Source organism: Crocodylus porosus, unplaced genomic scaffold, assembly GCF_001723895.1.
Source record: "Crocodylus porosus isolate Cpor-Errol unplaced genomic scaffold, CroPor_comp1, whole genome shotgun sequence".
Lineage (NCBI taxonomy): Eukaryota > Metazoa > Chordata > Crocodylia > Crocodylidae > Crocodylus > Crocodylus porosus.
In genome coordinates this window covers 101476814-101488014 of record NW_017728886.1, presented here as the reverse complement: position 1 = coordinate 101488014, position 11201 = coordinate 101476814, and the positions used below count along the sequence as shown (strand labels likewise).

The following is an 11201-nucleotide window of genomic DNA, read 5'->3' as shown; positions in this document are numbered from 1 at the left end:
GAGAAGAACCCAGTGCCGCCCTGGCACCAGCCTGCAGCTGCAGCCCACCCTGTGCAGATCTGGGAGGCACCCTCCCCCGCACCCCTGGACAAGCTGAAGCACTGTCCTGCGCCTCACTCTACCCAGGCAGTGCCTGCCTGCCTCAGCCCCAATCCCTCTCTCACCGCAGGGGAGGGTGTTGATCTGGCCCTCCACACCCCTTCCCTCCCCTCCACCCTTCCAACAGCTGGACGCTGCTGTATTGTAAATAGGATCAGTATTGGCCGATATGCCTCCTTAAAAATCAGCTATGGGTATTGGCTCCCAAAATCTCTACTGGTGCACCCCTAGCTTTTAAAAATAAAAATTCTAAGCTAAAATATTTGCTACGACAGAAAGATACAAGACAATCCTAAAGCACATTTAAAAAGTCAGAATAATCTAATATGCTACCACAAACACTAAAGCAGAGGAATCATAATGGTGCTGTTAAATGTATAATATCATTACAGGCCAAATATAAAAGTTGTTTGCATGTCGTAACCGTGTACTTCCATGCTTTTACATACAATGTCACCATTGAATGTCCTGGTTTTAGAATATTTAAAACATCCCTTTATTTTGTTAACCTTAAGTTAGCTCTAAATCTTAACTCCAAATTAAAAAAAATTTTTTCAAATCATTCTTTGTCCCTAAAGTTTGTCATAGAATTCTAGCGTGTTCATTGCTCACAGAAGAGGATTCCTTTCTCTTCACAAACTATGTCAAAACTCTTAACAGGACACCACTGACTTAAAAAAATAAATAAAATAAACAAACAAACATCACACAGTCTGAAAAAGGTATAACTACAATGTCATGGGAAAAATACTTAAGAATTATTATACCAACAAGAAATTAATGAGAAAATGTCTCTCCAGTTTTTTCACTCTGTGCATTTAAAGCTGTGTACAGTCAATTCCATGACAAAGGATGAGTCAATTTGCCCTTATTTGTGGGGGTCTTCAACACAGAAACAGAGCTAGAGGAATTATGTCACTTCATCTCCCATATAAAGGAGGCAAGTACTACTCAGAACTTTTGAAAACCAGGGAACTTCCTGTTACTGACTTTCAAGGCAAAAATGCAGCATGCAGCACATTATTTTATTTTTTAAACCAGTTACCCTTGATAGGTGAAATAATCCTAAAGCTCTCATACCAAGGATGTAAAAATAGTTCTGAAAGCATAACATAGAGTAGTCACAAAAGACAAGCACATTTCTAAAAGCATCAAACTTCCTAATATTAGGATTAAAAAAACCACAACTTAATTTAAAATGTCAGTAAGATATATATATCTACATCTAGATAGACAAATAGATAGATAAAAGAATGTTTAGCTAGGACACAAAGGCCACATTGACTTACATATATATGCCTGCTCACATAAACCTACATATATTTGCAGTGTCCACCAGCCTATTGATCCCAGCATATTACAATTTTGGAGATCTCATTTGATAGTTATAAAACTAATATTTTAAAAAGGTATGAAAATGAAAAGAAAAATCATATAGCAATACTTTTTGTATTCCTCTATTCCTCCTTTCCTCTTCCTTGTTTACTGATCATGTTAATTCAGACCTTTAAATATATCTGGAACATAAGACTAAAAAAAAATAACACACACTTACAGTTTAGCAATACTATGACAGACAAAACATTTTAGGCATCCATTTCTGTTGCTCTTAAACACTGACATGATCTCTAAAAACGCTGAGAGAAAACTTTTTAGCCAGTAACAAAAATCAGTAGCTGGCGGCACATACTTTAGACCGCAGTCAGACTAGAAATTACTTGAAGACCCTGTCCATTTTTGGTAAAGTAGAAAGAGATCAAGAAGGACCACATTCTGAAATCTAACTGCGACAATAATTTGAACATAAATCTGGAAACTCAGGATTTCTGAAATCCAGGCCTTAGACACCTATGTAGAGATGCAATCATGAACTTTCGGATCTATACTTTTTGACATTTATTCAAATTTCATATCAATGCATAAGAAACCAGTGTTTGATCCTGAACAATTCAGAAAAACTTATCTTATCCTCCCAAAGGAGTGATTCTGGGGGTGCTCTGAAATCCTTTTAAGGGTGATGTTGGGTGCCATGCAACATTAGCACTGTTTTGTATACGAACATGGTTCACAAGATAAACCTAGAATTTTCAAGTCCATTATATTAAAAACAGTGTGATCTGCTGTGATCTTTCTGAGTTCTTTGCAACAGAAGAATTGCTCTGTTATTTTTCTGTAGTCAAAAAGTAAAATCGAAGAGCTGGAATTTTCTGAGGGGTGCCTCGAATAACCTATCTCCAGCCAACACAGGCATGCTGAGAGCCTGAGCCACTCCTAACCTCCAACTGCCTCACGCTGCAGGGAGCAAGTGTGCAGGGAGCCCGACTCCACTGGGGGCAGTGGCATGTGGGTTCTTCTTTTCAGCACCTGCTCCTGGCCAGCAGGGCTGATGGGGGTAAAGTAAACAGAGCCAGGATCAGTGGTGGGATCAACACTACTGCACTTCATCCCTATATCCACCCTATCTGCAGTCAGATGTGGCAGGACCTTCTAGACTAGCAGTAAGGATCCACTAGGCCAGGCAGGGGGTAATACAGAGATCATCCAGCAGCACAACACAGCACACAGTGGCAGCCTGTCTGGCAAGGAGGTACACAGCATGGCAGCAGCACACAACAGCAAGGGATGCAGCAATACAGCATGTAGTGGTGAAGGACCCAACAAGGAAGTACCTGGCACAGAAGCAGCAAGGGACCCAGTAATGCAACATGTGGCACTGGTTAGGCAGCTGGGAGGCGGTAGGAAAAGCAGAGGATTACAGGGCCTGGTCACGGCTAACTGGCCAACATTTAAAAAGATAGGAACCTAAATTCTGTGGAGCAAGCAGTGGCAGGGAAACTCCCAGTATTGTCATCATGACAGATCATGTAGAAAAACAAGAATAATACAAATGAGAAAGTATTGAAAGGAATGAGGTAGAAGATGAGTGCAGTGGACAGAGTAAGGATGCAGGTGAAAGTGACCAGTTTCTTAAGTTGTGGGATATAAGAAAGAAGGACTTACCAAATTTTCTGGACAGAAAATAATATAGATTAAAGTATTTTTCTGTTGAATGTATGACTTAAGTTTTTGTCAGTAAGTCTTTTTATAATAAAAAAAGACAAGTTAAAATTTTCCATGTGTGACATTTAATTATTGGGAGGTCATTTTAAATTCAAGATCATCTGGTTCCTTAACTGGCTTGGGGGCTGTTGAGCAGGGTAAAATGGGAATGGGATCATACTTAGCATTTTCAGTGCCAAAAACCTGTCTCCATACCATTTAAACACCTGAAAGTTTGTAAGGTGACCACATGTCCTGTTTCAGTACAGGCAGTCTGATTTTAAACTTCAGTCCCACATGTCAGTTTGGTCATTTTGAATGCTTTTGTCTCATTTTCAGAAGTCACACACACAAGCACATACTCTCCATCATGTTGAACTGAAACTGGAGCTTGGGGACAACTGAGCATGCTGGCAAGCCAAGTGTCTTTTTTTGAGACTTGGAAAATATGGTCTCTCTAGCCTCAGCATAAGGACAGGATACTCACTCTTGCCACCAAAGAAATAAGCTCTACTATCCTACCCTCAACATGCATGCGTCAATTCTAGGGTGTCCCCTCCTTGCCTCATTTCTGGGGGCACCCTTGGCACCACAGTAGACCTGGGTTTCCTCTGTGCTCAAATATATATGCTTCTCTTTTTATAAGGTATTCCTGACAACATTTTGAAGGTGGTCTCAAATAATCATTTTACACAAACAACCGAAAAAAAATATTGCTTACAGCTTAGTAATATTATTACCGTAATATTGTTTACAACTTAGTAATATCATTGCAAAATGACAAGTGCCAAAATAAAGCCCAGGTCATGCAATATTTATCTCTGTGCCATAGAGAATTATAGGGTTGGAAAGACTTCTAGTCCAACCCCCACCACCAATGGGGGTGCTTGCACTACTAGCAAATCATCCAAGAAGACTTCCTAGCCCATATGTGAAGAAAACTTCAAAGGAGATTCCACAACTTTCCTGGCCAACCTGTGCCCAAGCTTGGGCAGTAACTTATAATAATTTCTAACACCTTTTAACCCCATAGGATAACAGCTATAAAGCAATATTATGAATAGCTATATAATTAAAAATTAGCATAATTAAAATATAAAAGAACACACACGTCATAGTAACCCTCGGGAAGGACAGAACAGAAAGGTCATTGCTGTCCCATACACCATGGATATCTCTTACTCCCTGTGAGAGTGAGAACCAGATCCTGACTGAGCTGCTTCCACCGGTATCCTTCGAGCAGCCCAGTTCAGAGACCTCTGACTTCGCTGATTCAACTTGCCATGCATCTTCTAACCGAGGGACTACCGATAAGTTACTAACCAAGTGGGAACTGTTGGTTAATTTTTTTTATCTGTTTTATTATCATTGTCAATTTTAATCTGTATTGTTATGTTGTCTGCTTATTAGCTTAACCTTTTTATTAACTATTATATATGCAAACTATATCTTTTGTTGTCATAAGTAAAATTCATTCCTTTTTGTAAGTGAAACTTGTCATTTCTTTCCTTTCCAACATCACCTTCTCTATCCCAAACCAAAAAGCCCAGCGGCTAATAAAGTTGCAGCATTCAGTCAGTCTGCAACTAAATTGATATACTCACAGTGCCCAGCTGGCCTGTGACACTTGCATCAAAACATCTGACCTACATGAAAACAGGCCCGGACAGTTGTTTACACCAGCAGCATGAATGACAAAGAAATCAAATCAGCCTGCTTCTCCCATGTCTAAGTACCTGTGAAGTATCCAAATTAGCACCTCACCCCAAGCCAGTGGGCTTCCTCTTCTGTAGAATATCAGGATATTCTCCCAAGAGAAATCCCACCTGTTTTCACAGTTATGGGAGCTGAAGATTTTGGGTCAGGCCTCCTGACTTTCTTCACAGCTGCTTCTGCAAGTCGTCCTGATCCATCATCCGACTTAACACATCTGACCTGTTGGGTTTGATCCCCTGCCTGAAACAGACACAACCCACTTCCGAGTCAAAGCTTTTTACAGAGCTGAGACACTAGGGAAGTGGCAGCCCGTGGGCCTATGCCAAGCACCCACCCCGTCTCACAGGCTCCCCCCAGCACAAGCGGGGCTCGCTGCAATGACCGGCCACCTACAGAGGCCTCTTCCGATACGAGCCCCAGGCGGGGACAACCAGCCCCGGGATGAGCCCCACCGCTATGCAGCTGCCCCCACACGCCCGCCAGGGCGGGGCGGGCAGGCGCAGCGCACTGCTAGGCCCGGCGGGACGGGAAGGGGATAGTCCCGGCCAGAGCAGGAGGAACCAGCTGGGCCCCAGCCAGGCGCCCTCCCGCCCGCGAAATGGCGCGCGGTGCACCGGCCCGCACCTACCCGCCGCCCGGGCGGCCCCTCACCTCGTCCCGCTGAGAACCTGCCGCCGCCTCACTGACACCGGAAGAGGCCGCGATGCCGCTGCCAGCGCTCGGCGAGGGCCGCCCCGGGGCAGGCGGAGCTGCTGCCCGCCCCGCCCCGGCTCTGCCCGCTGCCCCCGGCCGTGAGAGCGCTCTTAGTGGGGCCGCTTCCCTTCCCCCACGAAGGACCGCCTCAGAGATGCGGCGCGGCGGAGCCGACCCCCACGTCCCTCACGAAGTACTGGGTGCACGAACGCGTGCAGGCCCCTCTGACCCCCGCCCCACCTGAAGTTTGAAACCAACCGCCTGGCAGCGGCAGCAGCATTTCTAGTGGGCCGCAGTGAGGGAGTCCAGTAATGCGACAGCTCGGAAACACCATGTATCTGGGTCCACCAAGGCAGTTGTCCTGAAGCGTTCCTGGGGATACCTGTTCTTCTGACGCGGTTTCGTACCCGCTCAGGTGTTGGGGCTTAAAGCCCGCTTTATGGAAATGGGAGGTTCCTCCCTGTCTTGCTCCTGCGGCAATGTGGCTGAGGGCAGGCGAGACTCAGCAGCATCCAAACCCCAAGCCTCTGGGCTTGGGCCCTCATGGAGGATGCCCGCCAAAGGATTTGGAAACATCTGAAGCCCCTGGTGGGGGTGAAGGGTGTTTGCCGGTAGTAGGGCCACTTGTGGTTCTGGACTCTTGGATTTGGAATTAGTTTTGGCTAATTTGGCCTCGGATACAAATTAAGAAGAAAAAAATCTCCAGATACTTACCTAACAAAAAGAACGCCATGTATCTGGGTCCACGAAGGCAGTTTTCTTTAAGTGTTCCTGGGGATAACTGTTCTTCCGACGTGGTTCAGTACCCACCAAGGTGTTGGGGCTTAAAGACAGGAAGAGTTTCCAGGACACAGCTCCGTTCCCCTGCATGGCCTCAGGTGGCGTGTCCCACAGTGTCCCCTCACTGGGGCAGGCAGCAGCTCCTCCCCAAGGTGAGGCAAGGCAGGGATGGAGGCTGGGGGGGAGGGGGGTGGCGCGGGCTCCGCCAGCTCCTAGGAAGTGCTCCACTCCCCGGCCCTGATGCAGGGGAGCAGAGCACCTCCCCGGAGCCCCACGCCAGGCTCCAGCTCTGGCTCCGGCCCCCAGCTCCAGCCCCTGGCCCCAGGCCTCCAGTCCCCATCCCCTTTGATATGTGTCCCATGCCGAACCAAGACAGCGCACTTATGGACTGAGGTGGTGCACTCACGGACTGCTACTCCTTAGAGGGGAACGTTGGTCTGGATACCAGGATGGCCTATGAAATATGGGACTGTTGTGGCCAAACCAGGACATATGGACACCCTAATTATAAACTACCTGATTCCTCCTAAACTCTTCACTCCATGGATGTTAAGGACCCTTTCTCCTTCTTTACTTAGCTCGATTAGTGGAACATCAAGATCATCCTTTGTTCTGCAATGCTGCTGCCTGCTAGTTGCTTCTGGTCACGAAGCTCCTATTTCACAACTCAGCAGAGGATTTTTAATTCATTCCAGTGAAGTTATATTGATTTTTACTTCAATCTTAAACTGAATCAGGCTCCTAGCATATTAGTAAAGCTAATTTATTTTTAACTGGCAAAAAATATGCATTGTTTTATATAACCCTGGCTGCAGGACTACCTACAAAACCCAACTCTGGATCCTTGGAGGTGCCCACAGCCTGGAACCACCTGCCTTCCTGGAGTTAGGGGGTTCCCCTCCCAGCAAGGCACCTAGTGCCCCTGGACCTTCAATTAGACACCCCACAATTTCCAGCTATGTACACTTTATTTACAAGGGGTTAAAGAAAAGGAAACTAATTAATACACAACTGATAAACTGTCAGAAGCTTATTTACACCCTCAGTCAATAGTGTACATGATGATGGCCTTGGATGGTGTGTGTACACGTGTAGCCTGAACCAGATACCCAGAAAGGTACAGCTGCTTCCATGCCCCTCCTGTGGCTAGTGTGGGCAGGTCCTTGCTGTGAGAGTCTCACGAGACATGCCCCAGGGATTGCTGTGCTGCAGGCAGGTGTTCCCTCACCAAAATTCCTGTAAGATAGCTTACCCTGCCCAGACCCTCATTCCCTGACATCCCATGAGCAAGGTCTGGGCGGGAACTCTGGCAACCTCCCCTGCCAGCATCTGCACACACCCACTTGCCAGGCAGTCAAAGTTCACCCCCCTCACTCAGGTCTTAACTCTCTCTCACAGGGGCCCTGCCCTGTGTGAGAGCAAACATACCCTAGCTCTGCCTCCCATCAAGAGCTCACAGTGAGCTGGATCAATCTTTCTCCAGTCCCCACTCTCCCCGCCGTGCACCTCACAGCACACAGGGGCTTGGAGAAGAGTCCTTCTCACTTGGGGGTCTCCAGAAGGGCTGGCTGCTCCTCCAAGCAGCTCAGGGAGGTCTCCCAAGGGAAAAAGAGCAAGAAAGGTGCTGCAACTGGGCTTCCTAGCCTTCCAGCCTGCAGCACAGCCCACACTGTCTTCAGGCTCTGGCAGCTGTGAGGATGGGATGTGGTACCCAAGCTCTCCCTCAGCCTCTGGTCTTCTCTCCCGGCTCTCCAGAGTGGGCTTCACCTGCCCTTATCACAGGATCTCCAAGGAGCCGTGTTGTTCCATGCTGCTGCCTGGCTGAGTTCATTCTGGGACCATTGTTGGTTATATCTATATGTGGTGATGCACCTCACCAGCTGCAACTCTCTTTTCAAAATTCTAGATCTGCCCACGCCTGTGAATGATTTGAATTAACACTTTACCATGGAACAATCCAAGCTAATTCGACTTAATTGCCACTTAAGCCTAATTTATAAAGGGCTGGACCAGGTCTAGAGAGAGCCAGTATGTCTCATATCAACCTTGTCTATTCTTAGTCTACGTTTCCCTTGATGCCTGCTGGCCTGGGATTCTCAGGATATACCACAACAGTACACCAAGAAAGTAGACTCTCATGTATCATAGGCCACATAGATCAGCATGGGAGGCTGAGGGCATGGAGACATCTGCTTTTCCATATAATCATTTTTCATTTTCAGCTGAAAATATCAAGCTTCCAGTGAAAATGTTTCAGGCTTTGGACAAAAGCTGTACAGTTTGTAAGAATATGTAAGGGAGAAACAGTCCACACAACTCAAATTACTGGCACAGAATTTTTTTTGGAAATACAACACTTTTCTAATAATTTTGTAAACATTTTTTTGAAAATGCAACAATTTGAAAAAGGGGCAGTAAATTAATTGATACCCACATTCATTGTCTGCAAATGCTGTCTTAATATCCTTGCAACCTTTATGAGTAGACAGAGCCATATCCCACCCTGCAAAGTTCAAAAGAACCCCCAACCCCCAGCCTACCAGCAGAGTTTATTAGTTTATGCATATCACTATGCTGCTTTTGGGTCTGGAAGTACCGGTTCCAACAACTGCGCTCACACTCACCTTTTGCCATGTGATCTTGTACCCATGATGATACTGCCACTGAGTATTAGTTAACAGTATTATTGCTACAACTAAATGTAGAATAATGAAACATTCATGTTATTTTAATAGGTATTCATCTAGAAAGAAGCAATAGCATTTAAATATTATTATTTTTAGTTAGTGGCTAAAATATAAAATATTTATCATATTTACACATAACCACATTGCCCAGTGCCATATCAGGCCCCACAGGAGCAGGAGGGAGAAACTTCTACAGAAGTTGGCAGCTAAGGATATTGTGAAAAGCTGTGATAGAAGAAGGGTGGGAAAAATACCAGCCTGCAGAGGGGTTTTGTCCAGCCCATGCTGGGTCCCTTGGTCCACTGGCTGAGGCACCCAGCGTGGCTTGTCCTGCCGCCCCTTGGGAACACAGCAGGGCTGGTGTGGCTCATCAGTTGAACTGCCTTTCTAGGCAGCCAGAACAGTGGTGGCTCTTTCTGGCTGCTGCCACTGCTGGCACCAGCCCCAGAGTAGAGATGGGGACCAGCGTGTGCAGCCCCAACCCTGTGTGTCTGACACCTGCTCTGGGCTTGTCCGTCCGGGCTGAGCAGCAGCAGCACAGGACAGAAACTGCTGCTCAGTGCAGGGTAAAAGTGACGCCTCCCCCTTATCACTGCCGGCGCTTCCTGGGATAGCTGCCTAGACCCCGCATGGGGCTGCCCTGTGTCTATGCTGTGTCACCACCGTCACTGGGCTGCCCAGCAAGGCAGCAGTAGCAGCGCAGAGCAGACACAGGGCAGCCCTGTGCAGGCTCTGGGCAGCTACACCAAGGGCATGGGCAGGTGCAGAGGGCTCCCATGTACACATCACTATACCCACAAACCCTCCCCCACACAATTGCACACTCCACAAACACCGCATCCACCCACAACCTCCCACACACACACACCCATGCGCCTCTGGGGGGAGCCCTACTCACTGCTACACACACACACACACACCCCACCACACACATGCACCCACACACACACCCCCCGCCCCCCTCCCCCTCCACCCCCCCCCCCCCCCCCCCCCAAAGCCCATACTCACCCACATATCCCCACAAACCCCTTCCATACCCATGCACCCACATCCACACGTACTCCCCTACCCTCCCCTAGACCCCACATACATGTCTACACACACATACCCCACATCGCCCCACAAACCCCATACTCAGCCCTCCACAATACACAAAAGTAAGACTTCATTTTGAGCTATTATGGGATCACTTCTATATATACAGCACAAATGCACACAAATTGGGACAAAAATATTTTAAAAAATAAAATTAAAATATGTTATTATAACTGTTTGACTTTTAGTAAATAATTTGTTGGGTTTTTTTCCAGTTCTAAGATGGCAAACCCCTTTCCCAAAAGGAGCGCTTCCAGGGGCAAGGGGAGGGACTTCCAGTGGCAAAGGTCAGAGGTTAGGGTGCAGGACTTCTGGTCCTGAGATGGTGAGCAGGGGGCAGGGTGCTTGTCAAGGGGTGGAGCTACACTTGTGGCCCTTGACAGCTTATCAAAACTTGTTAAGCAGCCCTCCAGCTGAAATAATTGCCCTCTCCTGTGATAAAGGATAGAAGTTCCTGGTATCTGAGAGAGGTGCTCACCACATGTGCAAATTGAAACTTTCATTGTTAAAGTCAAGTGATTCCCAAATTTTCCATTGTCATTTAAGAGCTTTTCTGAAGTGAACTCTGATATCAAAACCAGTTATTTCTGAAAGACTATATATCTTATGCAAAGAACAATATAACTGACAAACTACAACCGTTTACAGGGGACAGAAGAAGCAGCTCCTTAAATTATTGTGTATTCTATGTAGAAAGTAAATTTTGTCATTGTGGGAAATATTAGTCTTGTGGAGCTATGCTGGAGATTTTATGCCACCAGTAAAAATTCTTAAAGTTTTTTAAAATGATGGACAATAACTGTAATTCAGAAGTATTGCATTTGACAGTAAATTCTACATTAGACCTCATTCTGATCATTTTTAAGTTGAGAAAAATGGCTCATTATCTCAGAGCCAGTAATCAATAATTTTATACATTATGCACAACATAATCCCATTAGCTTGTGATAAAGATTATCACTTAACTTTAATGTTTCCAATATTAAGTTCATTAAAACCTGATAGATCTTAGAGCGCTTCTAAATAGGGAATTGTCCCATAAAGGTGTTTCTACTGGGGTCCTATGGAGATCTCTTCTTTGTCTCACTGTTT

General features: G+C 46.1%; 1 protein-coding gene across 2 annotated transcripts in view; it reads right to left on the bottom strand.

Moving 5' to 3' along the window:
- STX17 (syntaxin 17) overlaps positions 1-5600 on the bottom strand; it is a 69224-nt gene extending 63624 nt beyond the window's left edge. Inside the window, exons 1-2 of one of the 2 annotated variants that reach the window (XM_019539855.1) lie at positions 5506-5600; positions 4875-5094 (exon numbers count right to left, since the gene is read on the bottom strand). The gene's annotated coding sequence lies outside the window, so the exon portion shown is untranslated. The remainder of the gene's footprint in view (positions 1-4874; positions 5095-5505) is intronic. The other variant, XM_019539845.1, reaches the window with a different exon arrangement.
- Between the last annotated feature and the right edge of the window lie 5601 nt (positions 5601-11201).